The 26,096-nt window shown below is 37.3% G+C and overlaps 1 non-coding gene across 1 annotated transcript; it reads right to left on the bottom strand.

Moving 5' to 3' along the window:
- Positions 1–19,223: 19,223 nt before the first annotated feature.
- Positions 19,224–19,387, bottom strand: LOC120035855. Its single transcript, XR_005474365.1, has one exon. It is a non-coding gene; the product is annotated as a U1 spliceosomal RNA (small nuclear RNA).
- Positions 19,388–26,096: the final 6,709 nt, after the last annotated feature.

Raw genomic sequence — 26,096 nt, 5'->3', positions numbered from 1 at the left:
ATGCTTACAGCACCTGGTATTCCCAGGCAGTCTCCCATCCAAGTACTAACCAGGCCCGACCCTGCTTAGCTTCCGAGATCAGACGAGATCGGGTGTATTTTTTTATTTTTATCTTTTATTATGAAAAAACACATAATATTTACAACATTCAATCAATAATCAAAAAGGATGAACAATTCATCCTTTTACAAAATCAAAAAATCAAAAATAAATAAAATAAAACCTATTAAAAAACACAATCATCCACTAAATCCACTTAATAATGAAATACAAGTTTCCCATTTGACAGAATTTCAATAAGAGTACTCCCCCACACAAACAATTTTTCAAAATTTCCTCCACCGTATCTATATATTATCTCTATATCTCTCTCTAATATGCTCCTAAAAAAACCTTCCACACTCACAATTTTCCCTTCATAATGACCTAAATTCCTTCTTAATCTTATCGCATATCTAGCATGACTTATTACAAAATTCACCAAATTAATATTTAAAACTTTACTTTTCCCATTTAAACCAAAAAGAAACAACCTCCTCCACTCCACCCCAGTAAAAATCTCTTCTCCCCAATGTTTTACTAAAAGTCCTTTTAAAAACTCATGAAAATCTTTCAACCTACTACATTCAATAAAAAAGTGCATCAAATTTTCCACCCCCGTACCACAAATATCACATTCTCTTTTAATATCCCTATTTATTTGATGCAAAACCACATTTGTAAAAATCCTATTATGTTTCAATTGAAAATCATTGTCTTCACATTCTATAAAATTATATTTTACATTTACATTCTTCCATATTGATTTTACATCCATGTTTGGAAACACCCTAGACCACACTTTCTCCGCAGCAGGACTTTTTATCTCTTTTAAAATACATTTTCTATAAACCATTTTAACTTTTAGACCTGATAAATCATGTTTCTCCCCATTACTTTCATAATATAAAACTGGTAAAGCCCTAGATCTTTTGACCACCTCTTTGTTTATTAAAATCACCCACTCCCCGGGAATACATCCTAATATTTTCTTGTACATATTCTCCACAGTAGTTTTACTTATTTCTTCATCTACTTCAACCACATTGTTATATATAGCCTGAAATGGAAGAAACCCAGGAATTACCTCATATGCTATGTCACCAATCTGCCTCATCCCAGCCCTCATAAAATATTTACAAAACAACATCATATTATTGCACTTTATCTTTGGATTTAAAAATATCGGCTGATTTAAAATATTTTCTAAACTGGTACATTCATAATAAATATTTGGTAAAAACCGCCCCCAAGCCTCAAACACTTCTCTGTAAAACAAAGGTATATTACCTAACATTTCCTTCTTCATACTCATCAATAAACCATTGTCCCCCATCCTCCCAACCTCCTGCAAATACTCTTTAAAAAACCTTTTCCACCCATAATCCAATTCACCAAATAAATATTTCCGTACCATTTTTACTCTAATTGCTGTTTTCCTTACACTTAAATCTACCAACTTCAAACCCCCCTCCTCATAACCTGCAATCAAAGTTTTAAAAGCTATTCTCACCCCCTTCCCTTCCCATAAAAAATCAACTACAATTTTATTCATTTCAGATAAAACCCATTCTGGCATATCCAAAACATTCATTACATAAATAAATATTGACATCAACAATGAATTTATGACAATTACTTTCCCTTTTAATTTCAAAGACCTCCCCCTCCACATATTTACCACCTTTCTAACTTTATTTATTACACCACTCCATGTCAAATCCCTAGCTTCCATTTCTTTCACCCCTAAAAACACTCCTAATACCTTAAAATAATCTTTAACCACTTTAAAAGGAAAATTCCCCTCATTAATCTTCCCAATATACATTACTACTGACTTCTCCATGTTAACCTTTGCACCCGATGCTTGTCCATATACTTTAAAACACTCCATCACCCTTTTTACACTACCCTCATCTCTAACTGTTATAGTGGTATCATCTGCGTATTGATGTATCAAACTAAAACCTCCTTGCGGAGTCTCTACACAATTTATAAGATTATCTCTTTTAAGAAATGCTGCCAAAGGTTCTACCGATAAAACGAATAATAAAGCTGATAAAGGACACCCCTGTCTCACAGATCTCTCAAGAATAAAAGAATCGGTTAAAACCCCATTACATTTCACCCTACTTTTTGCCTTCTTATATAATAATTTTATCCATCCTATTATTCTATTACCAAAACCATATTTATCCATTACCCTAAACATAAAATCATGTTCCACCCTATCAAAAGCTTTATTTAAATCTATGCTTAAAACAATTCCCCCCATCTTATCATGATTCATTTTATTTATCACATCTCTAATTGTATTAATTGTATCCGCAATATCTCTACCAGGCACACTATAATTCTGTGTGGGTGCTATAATATCATTTAAAACTTGCTTCATTCTATTTGCCAGTATCTTTGCTAAAATCTTATAATCCGAATTTAACTTCTTGCGACTATAGGGGGTGCTGTTTCAAATTAGCATAATTGTCTCTACAGATGAAACGGCTTCCTACTCAATTCTTGATCGTACAATATGCATATTATTACTATTATTGGATAGAAAACAGTCTCTAGTTTCTATAGGCGTTGGAATTTTGTCTCTGAGTGGAACAGAACTCATTCTACAGCAATTTCCCTGACATGGAGTCAGATTTCACACATTTTGGCCCCTGATCTGGAGTCAGTTTAAAGGCCACTGTTATTGCTATGAGGATACGGACACTGCTTACGTCTTCCCCTGGATGCCTTTACGTGATGACGCTTTGAACGGTATCGATTGCGCAATCACAGCCACTATAAATGGAAAAAACCTGTAGGTAGGAACTCTTTTCCAGATGCACCGGGCGCGCAGTGGACACCGACCTGCACTTTTTCCAAGCATTAGTGTAGGCAGTAATATTTCTCCGGTCATGTTTCTACTCGTTATAGGAGTTAAAAACATCATAAGGTAGTTAATTTGAACCGTTGTATAGCAATTTATATCCTTTTAGTGCGATTTTGAGGCATTGCTTTGTTGTGCACTTTGAAGCGCTGGGCACGTTTGGGGGTCCCGGTCGTACGTTAGTGGGCATTTCGACGGACAAGTGGACATCTTTCGACCAAAAGAAGATTAGACCCAAGAAAGGATTCTTTGCCCAAGATTCTGATGGAAGAACAGCTCACAGTAAGAACAATTTATGATGATAAATCGTGTTTCTGTCGAAAAATGTTACACGCTTACGCCGCCATTTTGTTTTGTATAGCTTCGCTCGGCGCAACCTGTATTGAAAAGTAAGGATAATTTAAAAAATGTAAATCAGCGATTGCATTAAGAACTAGTTTGTCTTTCGATTCCTGTCAACCCTGTATTTTTTAGTCAAGTATATGATTAGCTTTTGATTAAACTAGATCACTCAAAGATGGCGACCGACATTTCCAGGCTTGTTTTGCTACTATTTTCATTGTATAACCACGGTTTTTTATGGCTAAATATGCACATTTTCGAACAAACTGTATATGTATGTTGTAATATGATGTTACAGGAGTGTCATCTGAAGAATTCTGAGAAGGTTAGTGAAAAAATTAATATATTTTGGCGATGATACGATATCGCTCTCTTTGGCTAGAATCAGTGCTCGGGTAACGTTTGCGTATGTGGTATGCTAATATAACGATTTATTGTGTTTTCGCCGTAAAACACTTAGAAAATCTGAAATGTTGTCTGAATTCACAAGATCTGTGTCTTTCCATTGCTATGTGCTGTGTATTTTTAAGAAATGTTTTATGATGAGTAAATTGGTAATACACGTTGCTGTCTGTAGTAATTCTAGGAGCTTTGGTGAGATTTGTGATGCTGGCTGCAATGGCAAACTATGATTTATACCTGAAATATGCACATTTTTCTAACAAAACCTATCCTATACCATAAATATGTTATCAGACTGTCATCTGGTGAGGTTTTTTCTTGGTTAGTGGCTATCAATATCTTAGTTTAGCCGAATTGGTGATAGCTACTGGTGTTGAGAGAAATGTCTGATATCACAAATGTAAGGGAAGTCCCCCCCCAATTGTACAAAATAACATGGCAAGTTATTGGCACCGAGCGCAGCATATACACGATGGAAAAGTACACTATTTCTGGCGGTGTTTCATCCAAAGTTGATGGCAAATGCCATATTGCAAATGAGCTGTGTAACACTCCAAAATTCCTATAGTGGGCGAGTTTGTTCTATCTAAATTTTTCATAGGCCTTTTGTAACGCAAGTCAAGACCCAAGAGTAAAATTTTGAGATTTTGAAAGTTTTGGCAAAAACTTATCACCCCCTTAAAAAAGTGCTTTCTGGACCGTTTTTCGAAATTCTTTCGAGTTTTATGTCAATTACACATGTGTAAGAACTGTATGAAAATACTTTTGTCAAATTTTATTAACATAATTTTTTTGAAATTTTTATTTGTACTTAAGAAATATGTTTTGTGCATTTGGAATGTGATTTCATAGGAAGTCAAAAGTCAAAAGTAAAAAATGTCAAAAATTTGGAAAAAACGTATCACCCCCTTTAAAAAAGTGCTTTCTGGACCGTTTTTCGAAATTCTTTCGAGTTTTATGTCAATTACACATGTGTAAGAACTGTATGAAAGTACTTTAGTCACATTTTATTATCATAATTTTTTATAAATGTTTACTTGTACTTAAGGAATATGTTTTGTGCATTTGGAATGTGATTTCATAGGATGTCAAAAATGTCAAAAATTTGGAAAAAACGTATCACCCCCTTCATAGTCGAAAAAAAAAAAAATTTAAAGGCCAAAATGAAGCATTTAAAACTGTATTGAAAATCGTGCGTGGTAACCCAAAACATGAAACAGAATATTTTTTGACTTTTTTTGAAAACCTCCATAAATCACTCAGGCCAGCACCCATTGAATTTTGCCCGTAGTATAGTGCTCCCAGAGCGGGTATGGAAGTCTGGATCCCCCCTAAAAGCATTTAAGGCTCTGTGTGTCTTTAAGCACCATACTTTTTCATTCCATCCTTGCTGTGTGTGTGTCTGTGTGTGTGTGTGAGCTTTTCTTTGACATCTGTTTAGAGAAATGACTGATTTACACTTCATGAGGGTTGCCTAATCACACACTTAAAGTTTTGGAAAGATCTGACTTTTTTAACCCTTTGAAACAGCACCTATGACCCCATTTTAAGGCACTTCCGGTTGGCACAGGAAGCTATAAGTAAACACCAATCCTGATCGGGGTATGCTTTTACAGAATCCTGAGTTTTAAGTCTATACGTTAAGAACTGACTGATTTACACAGGGTTGAATGCACTATATATCACAAACTGCTGGTTGGGTATGGCAAAACCCTTTTAGGGTGATTTTATCACTTCCGGTTGCTCCAGGAAGCTTAGAATCAACACAGGTAGACCTCATAGTGGCTTGATGGATTGTCATTGAAGACAGGTTCATAAGACATTCATAACCCACATAGGGTTTATTTAAAGAATGCACGTTACATTTGCATATGATTCAACAGTGAAAAACATCACATCATATTGCAAACATAACACACTGTTGAATCATATTGCAAACACACACTGTTATATTTGCAATATGATGTGTTGAATCATATTGCAAACATAACACACAGTGTTACATTTGTAATATGATGTGTTGAATCATATTGCAAACATAACACACAGTGTTACATTTGCCATATGATGTGTTGAATCATATTGCAAACATAACACACAGTGTTACATTTGTAATATGATGTGTTGAATCATATTGCAAACATAACACACAGTGTTACATTTGCAATATGATGTGTTGAATCATATTGCAAATGTAACGTGCATTCTTTAAATACTTTAGAAATACAAAATTGAACGTCCTGATGACCTCAGGATGGCCGGGCAGTGTTAGTGGTTCCTCTACATCGCTCGTTGCGTGGAAATTTCATCATGTCGATTTTGGTGATGGTACCCCCCCGTTGAAACATATTGCAAATGCACAAAAGTCAACTAGCAAGTCAGTGTCCATCAGTCAATTGGATATTGTCAGACACCAAACTGATACCATCTGACACTAAACTCACTTTTTCCAACTCCTTTAGAAGCCAACTATAACATATTTCAGAGCAGGCCCAAAATTCACAGCGCCTTCCATTTAAACCATAATAAAACAAATAATACGTAGTTATGTTCTAGCTGCGGGTCCAGTTCTCACATTATGTTTAGCCCTATGTGAGGCGACCTCGAATCCCAAGTTTCGGCTCGATAGGTCATTCGGTGCCCGAGCAATACCTTAATTTGTGCTGAAAATCCACTTTTTTCATTGCCTTGCTACGGGGTCCTTGAATGAGCAATCAAACAGGCTCGTTGGGGTCTGACTCTATGGGCCGAGCCGGTTTCAATGCACCTAGTCTTGAGACTCTGGGACTTTTCTAAATGTTGTCAGTTTCGTTGAGCTGAAAATGAATTGAAAACATAGCAAATACACGAGGCTGTTTATCGGTCTGAGAACCTTCTAGAGCCACATAACTCACCATGCACAATCAACCTGAGGTCTAGAACAGGTTTCCAAAGTTTCAGAACTCTAGGTCTGACGGTTCTTTAAAAGTTGGAACAAAAGTAACTACCACAGGCACTGTCTGCCTCTTAGCCCCTCAGTGTGTCCCTCCATCATTTCTGTTTGGGTGTGTAAATTTTTCTTTGAAATCTGATGGGACTAATGACTGATTTACAGTTCAGGAGGGTTGCCTAATCACAAATATGAAGTTTTGGAAAGATTTGACATTTTTAACCCTTCAAAACAGCCCATTTGACACCAATTATGGCACTTCCGGTTGGCACAGGAAGCTGTAAGTAAACACATATACTCACTGGAGTATGTTGTTAGAGAATCCTGAGTTTTAAGTCTATATGTTAAAAATTGACTGATTTACATAGGGCTGAATGCACTATTTCTCTCAAACTGCAGGTTGGATATTGCAAACACTTTTAGGGTGATTTTAACCACTTCCGGTTGCTCCAGGAAGCTTAGAATCGACACAGGTAGACCTCATGGTGGCCTGATGGACTGTCATCAAAGACAGGTTCATAAGACATTCATAACCCACATAGGCTTCAGGTTGAATTTAGGGGAGCAGTCAATGTATTCCTATGGGGCGAAATGTCATTGTAAACTGTTTGATGTAAACACCTTCTTTTAACTGTCAAGGGTTAATGCCACAAGGTCAGGGTTAGGCTTGCACAGATCGGGAGGACCTTAAGAACACTCCTGAGGTGAAATTGTGTTTCTAACCTTAACGGTTCTCTCTCTGTGTCCCAAAAGCAAATGAAATTGACATTGAGGTCAAAAGGTCATTTGTGTCCGTTCTCTTGTAACGGTCGCTGCGCTCAGACCGAGCGAGCTACGGTCAAGCGGGGCATCCCGTTGAACTCGGCACGGCCTGGAGAATATGGTGATGTCATTTTAGTGGTGATTTCAGAATGCTATTTTGGTGCATTCATGGAAGGCGCTGTGAATTTTGGGCCTGCTCTGAAATATGTGATAGTTGGCTTCTAAAGGAGTTGTAAAAAGTGAGTTTGGAGTCAGATGGTATCAGTTTGGTGTCTGAAAATATCCAATTGACTGATGGACACTTGCTAGTTGACTTTTGTTGACACTTGCTAGTTGACTTGCTAGTCGACTTTTGTACATTTGCAATATGTTTCAACGCGGGGGTACCATCACCAAAATCGACATGATGAAATTTCACGCAACGAGCGTTGGAGAGGAACCACTATCACTGCCCGGCCATCCTGAGGTCATCAGGACGTTGACTTTTGTATTTCTAAAGTATTTAAAGAATGCACGTTACATTTGCAATATGATTCAACATCACATCATATTGCAAATGTAACGTGCATTTGCAATATGATGTGATGTTGAATCATATTGCAAATGTAACGTACATTCTCTTAAATACTTTAGAAATGCAAAAGTCAACGGTCTGATGACCTCAGGATGGCCGGGCAGTGATAGTGGTTCCTCTCCATCGCTCGTTTCGTGAAATTTCATCATGTCGCTTTTTCCTCATGGTACCTCCCCGTTGAAACATATTGCAAATGTACAAAAGTCAACGAGCAAGTCAGTGTCCATCAGTCAAATAGATATTTTCAGACACCAAACTGATACCATCTGACTCCAAACTCACTTTTTCCAACTCCTTTAGATGCCAACTATAACATATTTCAGAGCAGGCCCAAAATTCACAGCGCCTTCTATTTAAACCATAATAAAACAAATAATACGTAGTTATGTTCTAGCTGCGGGTCCAGTTCACACATTATGTTTAGCCCTATGTGAAGCGACCTCGAATCCCAAGTTTCGGCTCGATAGGTCATTCGGTGCCCGAGCAAAACCCTAATTGGTGCTGAAATTCCACTTTTTTCATTGCCTTGCTACGGGGTCCTTGAATGAGCAATCAAACAGGCTCGTTGGGGTCTGTCTCTATGGGCCGAGCCGGTTTCAACGCACCTAGTCTTGAGACTCTGGGACTTTTCTAAATGTCGTCCGTTTCGTTGAGGTCAAAATGAATTGAAAACATGGCAAATACACGATGCTTTTTATCGATCCGAGAACCTTCTAGAGCCATATAATTCACCGTGCACAATCGACCTGAGGTCTAGAACAGGTTTGTAAATTTTCAGAACTCTAGGTCTGACGGTTCTTTAAAAGTTGGAACAAAAGTAACTACTGCAGGCACTGTCTGCCTCTTAGCCCCTCAGTGTGTCCCTCCATCATTTCTGTGTCGGTGTGTATTTTTTTTTTTTTTAATCTGATGGGATGAAGGACTGATTTACAGTTCATGAGGGTTGTCTATTCACATATATGAAGTTTTGGAAAGATTTGACATTTTTAACCCTTCGAAACAGCCCATTTGACACCAGTTATGGCACTTCCGGTTGTCACAGGAAGCTATAAATAAACACATATCATCACTGGAGTAGGCTGTTACAGAATCCTGAGTTTTAAGTCTGTATGTTAAAAATTGACTGATTTACATAGGGCTGAATGCACTATTTCTCTCAAACTGCAGGTTGGCTATGGCAAACACTTTTAGGGTGATTTAACCACTTCCGGTTGCTCCAGGAAGCTTAGAATCGACACAGGTAGACCTCATGGTGGCCTGATGGACTGACATCAAAGACAGGTTCATAAGACATTCATAACCCACATAGGCTTTAGGTTGAATTTAGAGGTGCAGTCAATGTATTCCAATGGGGAGACATTTCATTGTAAACTATTTGATGTAAACACCTTCTTTTAACTGTTAAGGGTTAATGCCACAAGGTCAAGGTTAGGCTTGCACAGATCGGGAGGACCTTAGGATTGTTCCTGAGGTGAAATTGTGCTTCTAACCTTAACGGTTCTCTCTCTGTCTCCCAAAAGCAAATAAAATTGACATTGAGGTCAAAGGGTCATTTGTGTCCGTCTTCTTGTAACGGTCGCTGCGCTCAGACCGAGCGAGCTACGGTCAAGCGGGGCATCTCGTTGAACTCGGCACGGCCTGGAGATAATAGTAATGCCATTGCAGGCTTTGTGTGTCTTTAAGCACCGTACTTTTTCACTCCATCATAGCTTTTTGTGTGTGTGTGTTTGTGTGAGAGAGCTTTTCTTTGACATCTGTTTGGAGAAATGACTGATTACAGTTCATGAGGGTTGTCTAATCACACAAGTGAAGTTTTGAAAAGATCTGACCTTATTACCCTTCAAACCTGACCCTATGGCACCATTTTAAGGTACTTCCAGTTGACATAGGAAGCTGAAAGTGAACACATACCCTCCTTGGGGTAGGCTCTTATATAATATTGAGTTTTAAGTCTTTATGTTAAGAACTGACTTATTTAAAGAGGGTTAAATGAGTGTGTGTTATTTCATAAAATCATATAAAATCACAGGATTCTCGCAGAGCATCGAGACCCACTTTAAAAATGTACGTCTGAACACACTGCAACTGGATCTGTGATTTTTTGGAGAAAAAAAATTCCTCTTTGTGAACATCACCAAACGGTCAATGTACATTTTCTCTTAAATTACGATAGATAAATGGCTGGTTCTTTTTTTCCTGACACCGTATGCTTATGTACTTTGACATGAAGCGGTCAAATTAGCACCCTACTTGCGTTTTAACCCTTTAATCACAGAAAAATGGCCATAACTCAAAAAGCGCCGAGGTCTCGACGCCATCTCGTTCGGGGCCAACTGCCCATTACTCCAAACCTACGCTCGCCGAGTTTCGTCTTCGAAATATTTTCAGTTTAGGAGAAAAGGCCGCGCTCGTTTGCCACGTGCTCGTGCGCTTGCAATATGATTTATTTTCCCCCTTGTGGGAATTTTCGAGAATGCGGAAAAAAGTCAAAAATTTGTCATTTTTATAAAACGGAAACCGAAAGTCCGAGACGTTTTTTTGGGTGACTTCCTGAAAGAGCTCTCCGCCGCCCCCGGCGGCGACGTCCGGCGACGTCGCAGAAAATCGCGGACGGCGTCGCCGGACGTCAGGTAAGGGACCGTACATTTGCAATGGGACTTTCTTCACTAACCATACGGCTCCCGTCTCAGACTTCCCTTAAGGTATGTATGCGATATGACGAAATACAATCACATTCAGACACACACACACACACACAGACAAATGCATGAAACCAATTGATTTATTATCGATAACATCTCACATTCTCTTGTGCTTTTGATTTACTCCGTAAAAGAAGGGTTGTAATTCCACCATGGAAAACACAGGGCCATCAGACATCAGTCCAGTTCCTCTCCTCACCAGCATTAATTCCTCTGATCATTTGAACAGGGCGAGGGAGCACAAAGCACACACAAGCTGCATTCAGTAACAATATTCATATTTGTCTTATAAATAAAAGGCAGTTGCTCCCTGACAACACAAGGAACTTTGATCGTATTAAAAGGGCAGGGGAGACTAGCCCATATAAGCTGAATTTAGTCAATTCAGCATCAAACGCTTACTACAAGGCAGTGTTGCTGATTAAATAATGCAAGAGCACACCCTAGTGGACAAAATGCTTACAGCACCTGGTATTCCCAGGCAGTCTCCCATCCAAGTACTAACCAGGCCCGACCCTGCTTAGCTTCCGAGATCAGACGAGATCGGGTGTATTTTTTATTTTTTTTTATTTTATTATGAAGAAACACATAACATTTACAACATTCAATCAACAATCAAAAGGTTGAACAATTCATCCTTTTACAAAATCAAAAAAAGAAAAGAAAATAAAACCTATTAGAAACACAATCATCCACCAAAACCAATTAATAATTAAAAACAAGTTTTCCATTCGACCCAATTTCAATAAAATTGCTCCCCCACACAAACAATTTTTCAAAATTACATCCACCATATTTATATATTACTTCTATATCTTTCTCTAACATACTTCTAAATAAAACCTCTACACTCACAATTTTCCCTTCATAATGTCCCAAATTCCTTCTTAGTCTTACAGCGTATCTGGCATGACTAAGAACAAAATTCATCAAATTAAAATTAATAACTTTGCTTTTCCCAGTTAAACCAAAAAGAAACAACCTCCTCCACTCAACCCCAGCAACAATCTCTTCTCCCCACTGTTGTACTAAAATCCCCTTTAAAAACTTATGAAACTCATCTAATCTACTACATTCAACAAAAAAGTGCATAAAATTTTCCACCCCCGTACCACAAATATCACATTCTCTTTTAATATCTCTATTTATTTGATGTAAAACCACGTTCGTAAAAATTCTATTATGTTTCATTTTAAAATCATTGTCTTCACATTCTATAGAATTATATTTTACATTTACATTCTTCCATATTGATTTTACATCTATATTTGCAAACACCCTAGACCACACTTTTTCCGAAGCAGGAGTTTTTATCTCTCTTAAAATACATTTTTCATAAACTTTTTTAACTTTCAAACCTGACAAATCATGCTTCTTCCCATTACCTTCATAATATAAAACCGGTAAACCCCTAGCTCTTGTTGCCACCTCTTTATTTATTAAAACACCCCACTCCCCAGGAAGACATCCTAATATTCTCTTATACATGTTCTCCACAGTAGTTCTACTTATTTCATCATTTTCTTCAACCACATTATCAAATATTGCCTGACTTGGAAGGAACCCCGGAATTACCTCATATAAGATGTCCCCAATCTGTCTCATCCCAGCCCTCATAAAATATTTACAAAACAACATCTTATTATTATACTGTATCTTGGGATTTAAAAAAATTGGCTGATTTAAAATATTGTCTAAAATGGTACACTCATAATAAATATTTGGTAAAAACTCCCCCCAAGCCTCAAACACTTCTCTATAAAACAAAGGTATATTACCTAACATTTCCTTTTTCATACACATCAATAAACCATTGTCCCCCATCCTCCCAACCTCCTGCAAATACTCCTTAAAAAATCTTTTCCATCCATAATCTAATTCCCCATATAAATATTTACGTACCATTTTGACTCTAATTGCTGTTTTCCTCACATTTAAATCCACCAACTTCAAGCCCCCCTCCTCATAACCTGCAATCAAAGTTTTAAAAGCTATTTTCACCCCCTTCCCTTCCCATAAAAAATCAACTACAATTTTATTCATTTCAGATAAAACCCATTCTGGCATATCCAAAACATTCATTACATAAATAAAAATTGACATCAACAATGAATTTATGACAATTACTTTCCCTTTTAATTTCAAAGACCTCCCCCTCCACATATTTACCACCTTCCTAACTTTGTTTATTACCCCACTCCATGTCATATCCCTAGCTTCCTGTTCCTTCACCCCTAAAAACACACCTAACGCCTTAACCTGTTAGGGCTGCAAGCCCGATATCGGTACACCTCTGACAACATCCAGCTCAAGTGCAGGGCGCGAAATTCAAAATCTATTTTTTTTAAATATTTAACTTTCACACATTAACAAGTCCAATACAGCATTTGAAAGATAAACATCTTGTCAATCCAGCCAACATGTCCGATTTTTTAAATGTTTTACAGAGAAAACACCACATATATTTATGTTAGCTCACCACCAAATAAAAAAGAGGACAGACATTTTTCACAGCACAAGTAGGATGAAGTAGCATGCACAAGCCAACCTAACTAACCTAAAACCAACCTAAATAACCTAGAAAAAACTACCTCAGATGACAGTCCTATAACATGTTACACAATAAATCTATGTTTTGTTCAAAAAAAATGCATATTTTAGCTATAAATCAGTTTTACATTACTGCTACCATCATAGCTACAGTAAGAAATCGCACGGGAGTAGCCAGAGAAAATACAGACACCAACGTCAACTACCTTATTACACATCAGAAAACATTTCAGAGAAATATATGGTGGATAGCTAATGAAAGACAAAGATCTTGTGAATACAGACAATATTTCCGATTTCTGAAGTGTTTTACAGCGAAAACACCACATATATTTATGTTAGCTCACCACCAAATACAAAAGACAGACAGACATTTTTCACAGCAACGGTAGCATGCAATTAGCATGCACAAAGCTAACCAAACTAACCTAGAACCAACCTAAATAACCTAGAACCAACCTAAATAACCTAGAAAAAACTACCTCAGATGACAGTCCTATAACATGTTACACAATAAATCTATGTTTTGTTCGAAAAAGTTGAATATTTTAGCTATAAATCAGTTTTACATTACTGCTACCATCTTAGCCACCATCATAGCTACAGTCAGAAATCGCACGGCAGTAGCCAGAGAAAACAGACACCAACGTCAACTACTAATTTCACATCAGAAAAGATTTCAGAAAAATATATGGTGGATAGCTAATGAAAGAGAAAGATCTTGTGAATACAGACAATATTTCCGATTTCTGAAGTGTTTTACAGCGAAAACACAATATATCGTTATATTAGCTTACTACAATACAAACACACAGCAGCATTGATTCTAGTCAAACGCTAGCGATAGCACAGTTCGACAGATATATGAAAAAGCATCCCAAATTGGGTCCTTATCTTTGTTGATTTTCCATCAGAATGTTCTCCAAAGGGTCCTTTGTTCAGAACCGTGTTCATTTGGACCTAGAACGAACGATGTCCCTCTTGAATTAGCATGACACACTGGCCATGCCGTGCTAACCTCTCCGTCTTGACAAAATTCTTGCGTCGCATCACGTTTAAAGTCCAGAATAAATTTCAATAATATAATTAAAGTATATTGAAAAAACATACTTTAGGATGATATTGTGACATGTATCAAAGAAAATCGAAGCTGGAGGTCATATTCACCTATAACGAGTGTTTTCCAGGAGCGCAGTCCAGTTCCTACTTCGCGCCCAGAAAAAAAAATTAAGTGCGCACTTATCACTCAAAGATGTTCTTTTCAGTCCCTGACAGAGATAATCAAGTCATTTTTTCTCTCACTTCCGCATGACAACCAGGGGAAGATGTGTGACGTGTTTCTACAGTCCTAAGTGCCAAGGCCTTTTATAGAGAGTATCTTGAAGAGAGACATAGCTTCTTGGAAATGTCACTTTTTACAGAAAATGGGCTGTAAAAAGAGTTATGTTTCACTTAGAGAAATAATTAAACCTGTTTTAGAAACTAGAAGGTGTTTTCTATCCAAAGGTAATAATAATATGCATATTGTACAAGCAAGAATTGAGTACGAGGCCGTTTGAAATGGCCACCTCTTTCCACTGCTGATACTCACTGCTGATTTTTGAGCCATAAGAGGTTAAAATAATCATTTACCATTTTAAAAGGAAAAATCTCCTCATTAATCTTCCCAACATACATTATTACTGACTTCTCCATATTCACTTTTGCTCCTGAGGCTTTCTCATATACTTTAAAACACTCCATCACCCTTTTAACACTTTCCTCATCTCTAACTGTTATTGTGGTATCGTCTGCATATTGATGAATTAAACTAAAACCTCCTTGCGGAGTCTCTACACAATTTATAAAATGATCTTTTTTAAGGTATGCCGCTAAGGGTTCTACCGATAAAACATACAGTAATGCTGATAAAGGGCACCCCTGTCTCACTGATCTCTCAAGAATAAAAGAATCTGTTAAAACCCCATTACATTTTACCCTACTTTTTGCCTTTCTATATAATAATTTTATCCATCCTATTATTCTATTTCCAAACCCATATTTTTCCAGTACCCTAAACATAAAATCATGTTCCACCCTGTCAAAAGCTTTATTAAAATCTATACTTAGAACAATTCCCCCTCTCTTATCGCTATTCATTTTATTTATCACATCTCTAAGTGTAATGATGGTATCAGCTATGTCTCTTCCAGGCACACTATAATTTTGTGTAGGTGCTATAATATCATTTAAAACCATCTTCATCCTATTCGCCAATATCTTAGCTAAAATCTTATAATCTGAATTTAATAAACTAATTGGCCTATAATTTTCTAATTTCATTTTGCTCCCCTTATTTTTATATAAAACCGATATCAGTCCTGTCACCATGGAGTCTGAAACAGTATTATTATCTTCCATATATTGATACACTTCCATTAAAATCGGTGCTAAAAAACTTTCATACATTTTGTAAAACTCTGCAATTAGTCCATCTACTCCAGGACTTTTATTTATTTGTAATCCCTTAATTGCATCTTTCACTTCATCCACTGTTATCTTCCTATCACATATTTGCTTTTCCTCAACACCAATTTGCACATCCACACTACCTAAAATCTCCTTTACACACTCTTCATCCACCTCCCCTTTCTTCAATAAATCCTTATAAAAATTCTGTACAGTTTCTAATATCTCAACATAATCATTTACCACTTCACCCTTTACATTTTCTATCTCACTAATATATGATTTCGTCTGTTTAGTTTTCTCTAAACCAAGAAAAAAAGACGTACATTTCTCCCCTTCTAAAACATACTTTGCCCTACTTCTAATAGATGCCCCCTTACATTTATCTATTTCACATTTGCTCAATTGTGCCTTTAAATCTAAAAACCTTTCAATATTATAAATAGGATCAATATCACATTTCCTCATTTCTTCATTCAATTTTGCTCTTAAATAATTTTCTTCTCTTGTCATCCTACTCCTTTTCTTCCTTGCATATCTAATACTAAAATCTTTTATTTTTTTCTTAACATTTTCCCACCACTGGCACTTATCATTCCCTTTTTGCTTATCCTCCATTTCATGTTCTATCAAAGATTTAAGTTGTATTCCATATTCCTCATCACCTAGATACCTTGCATTCATACACCACACTCCCCCCCCTTTCCCCTCCCTATCTAACCCCACCGAAAATGTTAACCCAGCATGATCACTAAAAGTTGTAAAAATATACTTAATATCCTTCATAAAATTCCTTAACCCTTCATTTACTAAAACCAGATCTATCCGTGTCTGTTTCAACTCCCCTAAAACCACCTGCCTTCTAGAAAATTCTCTCTTGTACGGATTCTCATCCCTCCATATATCAATCATTCCTTTTTCTATCATCATCTTCTTTAAAACCCCCCTAGATACATCACTTCTAAAAATAGCTCCTCTTGTCATATCCAGTCTATCCATTTTAACATTAAAATCCCCAACTACAATACAGTTTCCCTCACACCATTTTCCTATTTCTAAAAATAAATCTTTGCGCTCTATTTCAGTATTAGGCGCATAAATATTTATAATTCTAAAAACCCTACTCATATATTCAAAATCTACAATTAAAATCCTCCCATTATTATCATTATATATCTGTTTCACATTATCCACCACATCCTTCCTCAATAAAATAGCAACCCCACTTGAATTCCCCCTGCCATTGTTAACAAAAATAAAATCTCTCCATATTTTTTTTACTTCTAAAATACATACATTGTCCCAATGTGTTTCTTGCAGGCATAAAATATCCGAATTCTTCATTTTAACTATTCTTTGAAATTTTTCCATTGTTCTTAAACCATTCGCATTGATTGACATACAATTAACCATTCCAATAAATAATAATAAGAAAATATATTTTCTCATTTTCCTCTACCTTTTGTCATGTTTTCTTCCTTTTTCGTCCTTTTTCACCTCCAACGCCACTTTCCTCTTCCTGTAGCTTACCCTTGCTCTATCAATCTTTTCCATGTCTTCTGAATCTGAAATTGCCTCTAAATCCATCTCTTCCAACCAACTCGAATTCTTCTTTCCTGTGCCTGTTGTGCTGCTTGTATCCATTTGCGTCTCCTGTATAGTTGTCAGCATCCCACTCCCCTCCACTTCACCTCCTTCCGAAGCACCCACATAGCCCGAGGCCCCCCCCAAAAACTGTGAGTCCCCAGTGCCTCCACCCATCCCACTCCCGTCCTCCTCCTGAAAACTCCCTCTTCTTATCTCTGAATCCATACTGCCTCCTATTTCCTCCGTCTTCTGTTCCATCTTTTCCCCTCTTCTTTTCTCCGTCTCTCCTCCCTCCACCACGTCTTCTCCTCCATCGTCTTCTTCTACTCGGGGTGATACATCAGCCTCCACAAAAAGATCCTGGCTCCCCTCCTCATTCACAACCTCTCCACATTTGCACTCGTCAGCTCTCATGCGACATCCTTCGCAAAATGCCCTTTCCTTTCCACCTACACATTCTCTTGCATAATGCCCTTGCTTCCCGCACTTATAACATTTAAATTCAGGGCAGTCCTTCACAATATGCCCAGGCTGAATACAAAGCCTACAAACTCTGACCTGCTTATCATGCATGACTCTAAAGTACTCTCCACCTTCAAGCGTATCAAACTTTGTAGAGTACGGCAGTGATTTCACAGTATCAGTGAATTTGACTTTGCAGTATCTCGTGCCATCTGCTATATCCGTGCCTGGCCAAACTCTCCTCCTGATTTCAGAGACTGCTGATACACCCCAGCTACATAGCTTGCCCAATATAGCACTGTCTTCCATGTATACAGGCAGATTCATGAACGACACCACCACTTCCTTCACATTAATATCTCTCGCCAGTATCTTGGTGTCCTTTATTCGTATTCCATCCATTAGCCGTTCTTTTCCTTTTTCATTCCTCATCGTAACTTCATACTTCTTTTCTCCTTTCATTCGGCATCCCACCACCTCTCCACACACCTCCTTAATTGCTCTTAGTAGTTCCATTGTCGTCACTTTGTCTTCTCCTTCCAACTCAATTGCCACCGTGTATTCTTTTCCATATTTCATTCCTTCTTTATCTTCATTTTTCTTCCGTTGCGCATTTTCGTTGTCCTTTTCCATTCCGTTTGTCGTTGCCATGTTGTCCGTCATAATATATCAAAAAATGGGTCCAAAAAAGGCTCTCCCCCAAGCAGAAAACCTGCAAGGGGGAAGACTAACCAAACTTTAAACTATTCAACTGAAGAAAATAATAAATTATATTGCAAAAACCAATTAATTAACAAAAATAGCTCTCGAGCAAACACTCACTCACAGCTCAGACACTCGCACCTGTCGTCACTTCTCCAATCAGGATGGGCGTATTCAGGCTGGTATGGCCGTAAGCGAAGGAACAACTCTTGGTACACCATATAGAGTCAAAGTGAGTCTGATAAACAGACATTGCATTTTCACCAATTAGATAAGCAGCTTGAACTTTGGGTCACTCAAAAAGGGGAAGAAATTACATATACTGTAGCCATCACTTTTTAGCACAGATAGTTGGATGAAATACAAACAAACCTTGCTAACATTTCAAAGCGAGGGCACATATTTCAGGCTTGTGGGAAAAAACGGACAAATACAATGACTTCTGACAAATACATCATTAGCAACAATTCCCCATGCAGCTAGCCTACTAGCCAGAATAAATACACAAAAGCTCTGAATGTTGAAAAACTATTGCATTGTTCTGGGCTAAGGAGGAGCGCATGTATGGACAATTTCATATTGTAAGCGTATGACACATCATGACTGGGGGTGGGGTTAGAGCGGCTTTTCAACTATCTCTTGATTGAAGTACCAGCGTGGCATAAATACCATGCTGCATTTCGCAACATGATGTTTCCACAAAATGCCAACAATGTTTGGCTACAAACAAATGTTTCCACCTTTTGATTGGTCCACAAAATCTCTTTGAAAACTGACTTCAAAGATCTCCATAAGCACAGTCAGATGACTAAAGTCAACCTCAAGGTTTATCATCAAACAAGACATCAGGGGAGAGCGCGAACGCAGTCCCCCACTACCATAAATTATGCAATCGAGATTTCCACATTTGGGAAATTCGCAGGGGTCAGCACAGCCAGAGTGCAATGGCTGAGCCTCGCCCTGGGTGAACCGCCTTCTTGATCACGGTAGCTCCCTTGCCAGGTAAGTATGACTTATACATATCGGTGGAGGGCAAGTCTCTCCAGTGCCAACATTTTCGTCTAACGGTAACCACTTTGTGTTCTGATAATATCACATCACTTCGACCTGCGTGAAATGCCGTTTAGGAATGCACTTGCAGACAGAGTGGTGAAAAAGTTGTTTATTTTGTTTACTAGATTATATCAGTGAACCACTAGATTCCCATCATGCAACACTGTAGAAAAAATCACCAATGACTTTTTAATATCTTAATTAACCTGTCTGATATCACAAATGTATGCGATATGACGAAATACAATCACATTCAGACACACACACACACACACACAGACAAATGCATGAAACCAATTGATTTATTATCGATAACATCTCACATTCTCTTGTGCTTTTGATTTACTCCGTAAAAGAAGGGTTGTAATTCCACCATGGAAAACACAGGGCCATCAGACATCAGTCCAGTTCCTCTCCTCACCAGCATTAATTCCTCTGATCATTTGAACAGGGCGAGGGAGCACAAAGCACACACAAGCTGCATTCAGTAACAATATTCTTATTTGTCTTATAAATAAAAGGCAGTTGCTCCCTGACAACACAAGGAACTTTGATCGTATTAAAAGGGCAGGGGAGACTAGCCCATATAAGCTGAATTTAGTCAATTCAGCATCAAACGCTTACTACAAGGCAGTGTTGCTGATTAAATAATGCAAGAGCACACCCTAGTGGACAAAATGCTTACAGCACCTGGTATTCCCAGGCAGTCTCCCATCCAAGTACTAACCAGGCCCGACCCTGCTTAGCTTCCGAGATCAGACGAGATCGGGTGTATTTTTTTTTTTTTTTCTTTTATTATGAAGAAACACATAACATTTACAACATTCAATCAACAATCAAAAGGTTGAACAATTCATCCTTTTACAAAATCAAAAAAAGAAAAGAAAATAAAACCTATTAGAAACACAATCATCCACCAAAACCAATTAATAATTAAAAACAAGTTTTCCATTCGACTCAATTTCAATAAAATTGCTCCCCCACACAAACAATTTTTCAAAATTACATCCACCATATTTATATATTACTTCTATATCTTTCTCTAACATACTTCTAAATAAAACCTCTACACTCACAATTTTCCCTTCATAATGTCCCAAATTCCTTCTTAGTCTTACAGCGTATCTGGCATGACTAAGAACAAAATTCATCAAATTAAAATTAATAACTTTGCTTTTCCCAGTTAAACCAAAAAGAAACAACCTCCTCCACTCAACCCCAGCAACAATCTCTTCTCCCCACTGTTGTACTAAAATCCCCTTTAAAAACTTATGAAACTCATCTAATCTACTACATTCAACAAAAAAGTGCATAAAATTTTCCACCCCCGTACCACAAATATCACATTCTCTTTTAATATCTCTATTTATTTGATGTAAAACCACGTTCGTAAAAATTCTATTATGTTTCATTTTAAAATCATTGTCTTCACATTCTATAGAATTATATTTTACATTTACATTCTTCCATATTGATTTTACATCTATATTTGCAAACACCCTAGACCACACTTTTTCCGAAGCAGGAGTTTTTATCTCTCTTAAAATACATTTTTCATAAACTTTTTTAACTTTCAAACCTGACAAATCATGCTTCTTCCCATTACCTTCATAATATAAAACCGGTAAACCCCTAGCTCTTGTTGCCACCTCTTTATTTATTAAAACACCCCACTCCCCAGGAAGACATCCTAATATTCTCTTATACATGTTCTCCACAGTAGTTCTACTTATTTCATCATTTTCTTCAACCACATTATCAAATATTGCCTGACTTGGAAGGAACCCCGGAATTACCTCATATAAGATGTCCCCAATCTGTCTCATCCCAGCCCTCATAAAATATTTACAAAACAACATCTTATTATTATACTGTATCTTGGGATTTAAAAAAATTGGCTGATTTAAAATATTGTCTAAAATGGTACACTCATAATAAATATTTGGTAAAAACTCCCCCCAAGCCTCAAACACTTCTCTATAAAACAAAGGTATATTACCTAACATTTCCTTTTTCATACACATCAATAAACCATTGTCCCCCATCCTCCCAACCTCCTGCAAATACTCCTTAAAAAATCTTTTCCATCCATAATCTAATTCCCCATATAAATATTTACGTACCATTTTGACTCTAATTGCTGTTTTCCTCACATTTAAATCCACCAACTTCAAGCCCCCCTCCTCATAACCTGCAATCAAAGTTTTAAAAGCTATTTTCACCCCCTTCCCTTCCCATAAAAAATCAACTACAATTTTATTCATTTCAGATAAAACCCATTCTGGCATATCCAAAACATTCATTACATAAATAAAAATTGACATCAACAATGAATTTATGACAATTACTTTCCCTTTTAATTTCAAAGACCTCCCCCTCCACATATTTACCACCTTCCTAACTTTGTTTATAACCCCACTCCATGTCATATCCCTAGCTTCCTGTTCCTTCACCCCTAAAAACACACCTAACACCTTAAAATAATCATTTACCATTTTAAAAGGAAAAATCTCCTCATTAATCTTCCCAACATACATTATTACTGACTTCTCCATATTCACTTTTGCTCCTGAGGCTTTCTCATATACTTTAAAACACTCCATCACCCTTTTAACACTTTCCTCATCTCTAACTGTTATTGTGGTATCGTCTGCATATTGATGAATTAAACTAAAACCTCCTTGCGGAGTCTCTACACAATTTATAAAATGATCTTTTTTAAGGTATGCCGCTAAGGGTTCTACCGATAAAACATACAGTAATGCTGATAAAGGGCACCCCTGTCTCACTGATCTCTCAAGAATAAAAGAATCTGTTAAAACCCCATTACATTTTACCCTACTTTTTGCCTTTCTATATAATAATTTTATCCATCCTATTATTCTATTTCCAAACCCATATTTTTCCAGTACCCTAAACATAAAATCATGTTCCACCCTGTCAAAAGCTTTATTAAAATCTATACTTAAAACAATTCCCCCTCTCTTATCGCTATTCATTTTATTTATCACATCTCTAAGTGTAATGATGGTATCAGCTATGTCTCTTCCAGGCACACTATAATTTTGTGTAGGTGCTATAATATCATTTAAAACCATCTTCATCCTATTCGCCAATATCTTAGCTAAAATCTTATAATCTGAATTTAATAAACTAATTGGCCTATAATTTTCTAATTTCATTTTGCTCCCCTTATTTTTATATAAAACCGATATCAGTCCTGTCACCATGGAGTCTGAAACAGTATTATTATCTTCCATATATTGATACACTTCCATTAAAATCGGTGCTAAAAAACTTTCATACATTTTGTAAAACTCTGCAATTAGTCCATCTACTCCAGGACTTTTATTTATTTGTAATCCCTTAATTGCATCTTTCACTTCATCCACTGTTATCTTCCTATCACATATTTGCTTTTCCTCAACACCAATTTGCACATCCACACTACCTAAAATCTCCTTTACACACTCTTCATCCACCTCCCCTTTCTTAAATAAATCCTTATAAAAATTCTGTACAGTTTCTAATATCTCAACATAATCATTTACCACTTCACCCTTTACATTTTCTATCTCACTAATATATGATTTCGTCTGTTTAGTTTTCTCTAAACCAAGAAAAAAAGACGTACATTTCTCCCCTTCTAAAACATACTTTGCCCTACTTCTAATAGATGCCCCCTTACATTTATCTATTTCACATTTGCTCAATTGTGCCTTTAAATCTAAAAACCTTTCAATATTATAAATAGGATCAATATCACATTTCCTCATTTCTTCATTCAATTTTGCTCTTAAATAATTTTCTTCTCTTGTCATCCTACTCCTTTTCTTCCTTGCATATCTAATACTAAAATCTTTTATTTTTTTCTTAACATTTTCCCACCACTGGCACTTATCATTCCCTTTTTGCTTATCCTCCATTTCATGTTCTATCAAAGATTTAAGTTGTATTCCATATTCCTCATCACCTAGATACCTTGCATTCATACACCACACTCCCCCCCCTTTCCCCTCCCTATCTAACCCCACCGAAAATGTTAACCCAGCATGATCACTAAAAGTTGTAAAAATATACTTAATATCCTTCATAAAATTCCTTAACCCTTCATTTACTAAAACCAGATCTATCCGTGTCTGTTTCAACTCCCCTAAAACCACCTGCCTTCTAGAAAATTCTCTCTTGTACGGATTCTCATCCCTCCATATATCAATCATTCCTTTTTCTATCATCATCTTCTTTAAAACCCCCCTAGATACATCACTTCTAAAAATAGCTCCTCTTGTCATATCCAGTCTATCCATTTTAACATTAAAATCCCCAACTACAATACAGTTTCCCTCACACCATTTTCCTATTTCTAAAAATAAATCTTTGCGCTCTATTTCAGTATTAGGCGCATAAATATTTATAATTCTAAAAACCCTACTCATATATTCAAAATCTACAATTAAAATCCTCCCATTATTATCATTATATATCTGTTTCACATTATCCACCACATCCTTCCTCAATAAAATAGCAACCCCACTTGAATTCCCCCTGCCATTGTTAACAAAAATAAAATCTCTCCATATTTTTTTTACTTCTAAAATACATACATTGTCCCAATGTGTTTCTTGCAGGCATAAAATATCCGAATTCTTCATTTTAACTATTCTTTGAAATTTTTCCATTGTTCTTAAACCATTCGCATTGATTGACATACAATTAACCATTCCAATAAATAATAATAAGAAAATATATTTTCTCATTTTCCTCTACCTTTTGTCATGTTTTCTTCCTTTTTCGTCCTTTTTCACCTCCAACGCCACTTTCCTCTTCCTGTAGCTTACCCTTGCTCTATCAATCTTTTCCATGTCTTCTGAATCTGAAATTGCCTCTAAATCCATCTCTTCCAACCAACTCGAATTCTTCTTTCCTGTGCCTGTTGTGCTGCTTGTATCCATTTGCGTCTCCTGTATAGTTGTCAGCATCCCACTCCCCTCCACTTCACCTCCTTCCGAAGCACCCACATAGCCCGAGGCCCCCCCCAAAAACTGTGAGTCCCCAGTGCCTCCACCCATCCCACTCCCGTCCTCCTCCTGAAAACTCCCTCTTCTTATCTCTGAATCCATACTGCCTCCTATTTCCTCCGTCTTCTGTTCCATCTTTTCCCCTCTTCTTTTCTCCGTCTCTCCTCCCTCCACCACGTCTTCTCCTCCATCGTCTTCTTCTACTCGGGGTGATACATCAGCCTCCACAAAAAGATCCTGGCTCCCCTCCTCATTCACAACCTCTCCACATTTGCACTCGTCAGCTCTCATGCGACATCCTTCGCAAAATGCCCTTTCCTTTCCACCTACACATTCTCTTGCATAATGCCCTTGCTTCCCGCACTTATAACATTTAAATTCAGGGCAGTCCTTCACAATATGCCCAGGCTGAATACAAAGCCTACAAACTCTGACCTGCTTATCATGCATGACTCTAAAGTACTCTCCACCTTCAAGCGTATCAAACTTTGTAGAGTACGGCAGTGATTTCACAGTATCAGTGAATTTGACTTTGCAGTATCTCGTGCCATCTGCTATATCCGTGCCTGGCCAAACTCTCCTCCTGATTTCAGAGACTGCTGATACACCCCAGCTACATAGCTTGCCCAATATAGCACTGTCTTCCATGTATACAGGCAGATTCATGAACGACACCACCACTTCCTTCACATTAATATCTCTCGCCAGTATCTTGGTGTCCTTTATTCGTATTCCATCCATTAGCCGTTCTTTTCCTTTTTCATTCCTCATCGTAACTTCATACTTCTTTTCTCCTTTCATTCGGCATCCCACCACCTCTCCACACACCTCCTTAATTGCTCTTAGTAGTTCCATTGTCGTCACTTTGTCTTCTCCTTCCAACTCAATTGCCACCGTGTATTCTTTTCCATATTTCATTCCTTCTTTATCTTCATTTTTCTTCCGTTGCGCATTTTCGTTGTCCTTTTCCATTCCGTTTGTCGTTGCCATGTTGTCCGTCATAATATATCAAAAAATGGGTCCAAAAAAGGCTCTCCCCCAAGCAGAAAACCTGCAAGGGGGAAGACTAACCAAACTTTAAACTATTCAACTGAAGAAAATAATAAATTATATTGCAAAAACCAATTAATTAACAAAAATAGCTCTCGAGCAAACACTCTCCAGCAAACACTCACTCACAGCTCAAAACTCGCACCTGTCGTCACTTCTCCAATCAGGATGGGCGTATTCAGGTAGGTAAGGCCGTAAGCGAAGGAACAACTCTTGGTACACCATATAGAGTCAAAGTGAGTCTGATAAACAGACATTGCATTTTCACCAATTAGATCAGCAGCTTGAACTTTGGGTCACTCAAAAAGGGGAAGAAATTACATATACTGTAGCCATCACTTTTTAGCACAGATAGTTGGATGAAATACAAACAAACCTTGCTAACATTTCAAAGCGAGGGCACATATTTCAGGCTTGTGGGAAAAAACGGACAAATACAATGACTTCTGACAAATACATCATTAGCAACAATTCCCCATGCAGCTAGCCTACTAGCCAGAATAAATACACAAAAGCTCTGAATGTTGAAAAACTATTGCATTGTTCTGGGCTAAGGAGGAGCGCATGTATGGACAATTTCATATTGTAAGCGTATGAC

This window comes from Salvelinus namaycush, unplaced genomic scaffold (assembly GCF_016432855.1).
Source record: "Salvelinus namaycush isolate Seneca unplaced genomic scaffold, SaNama_1.0 Scaffold1116, whole genome shotgun sequence".
Taxonomy (NCBI): domain Eukaryota; kingdom Metazoa; phylum Chordata; class Actinopteri; order Salmoniformes; family Salmonidae; genus Salvelinus; species Salvelinus namaycush.
This window is presented reverse-complemented; position numbering and strand designations above follow the sequence as displayed.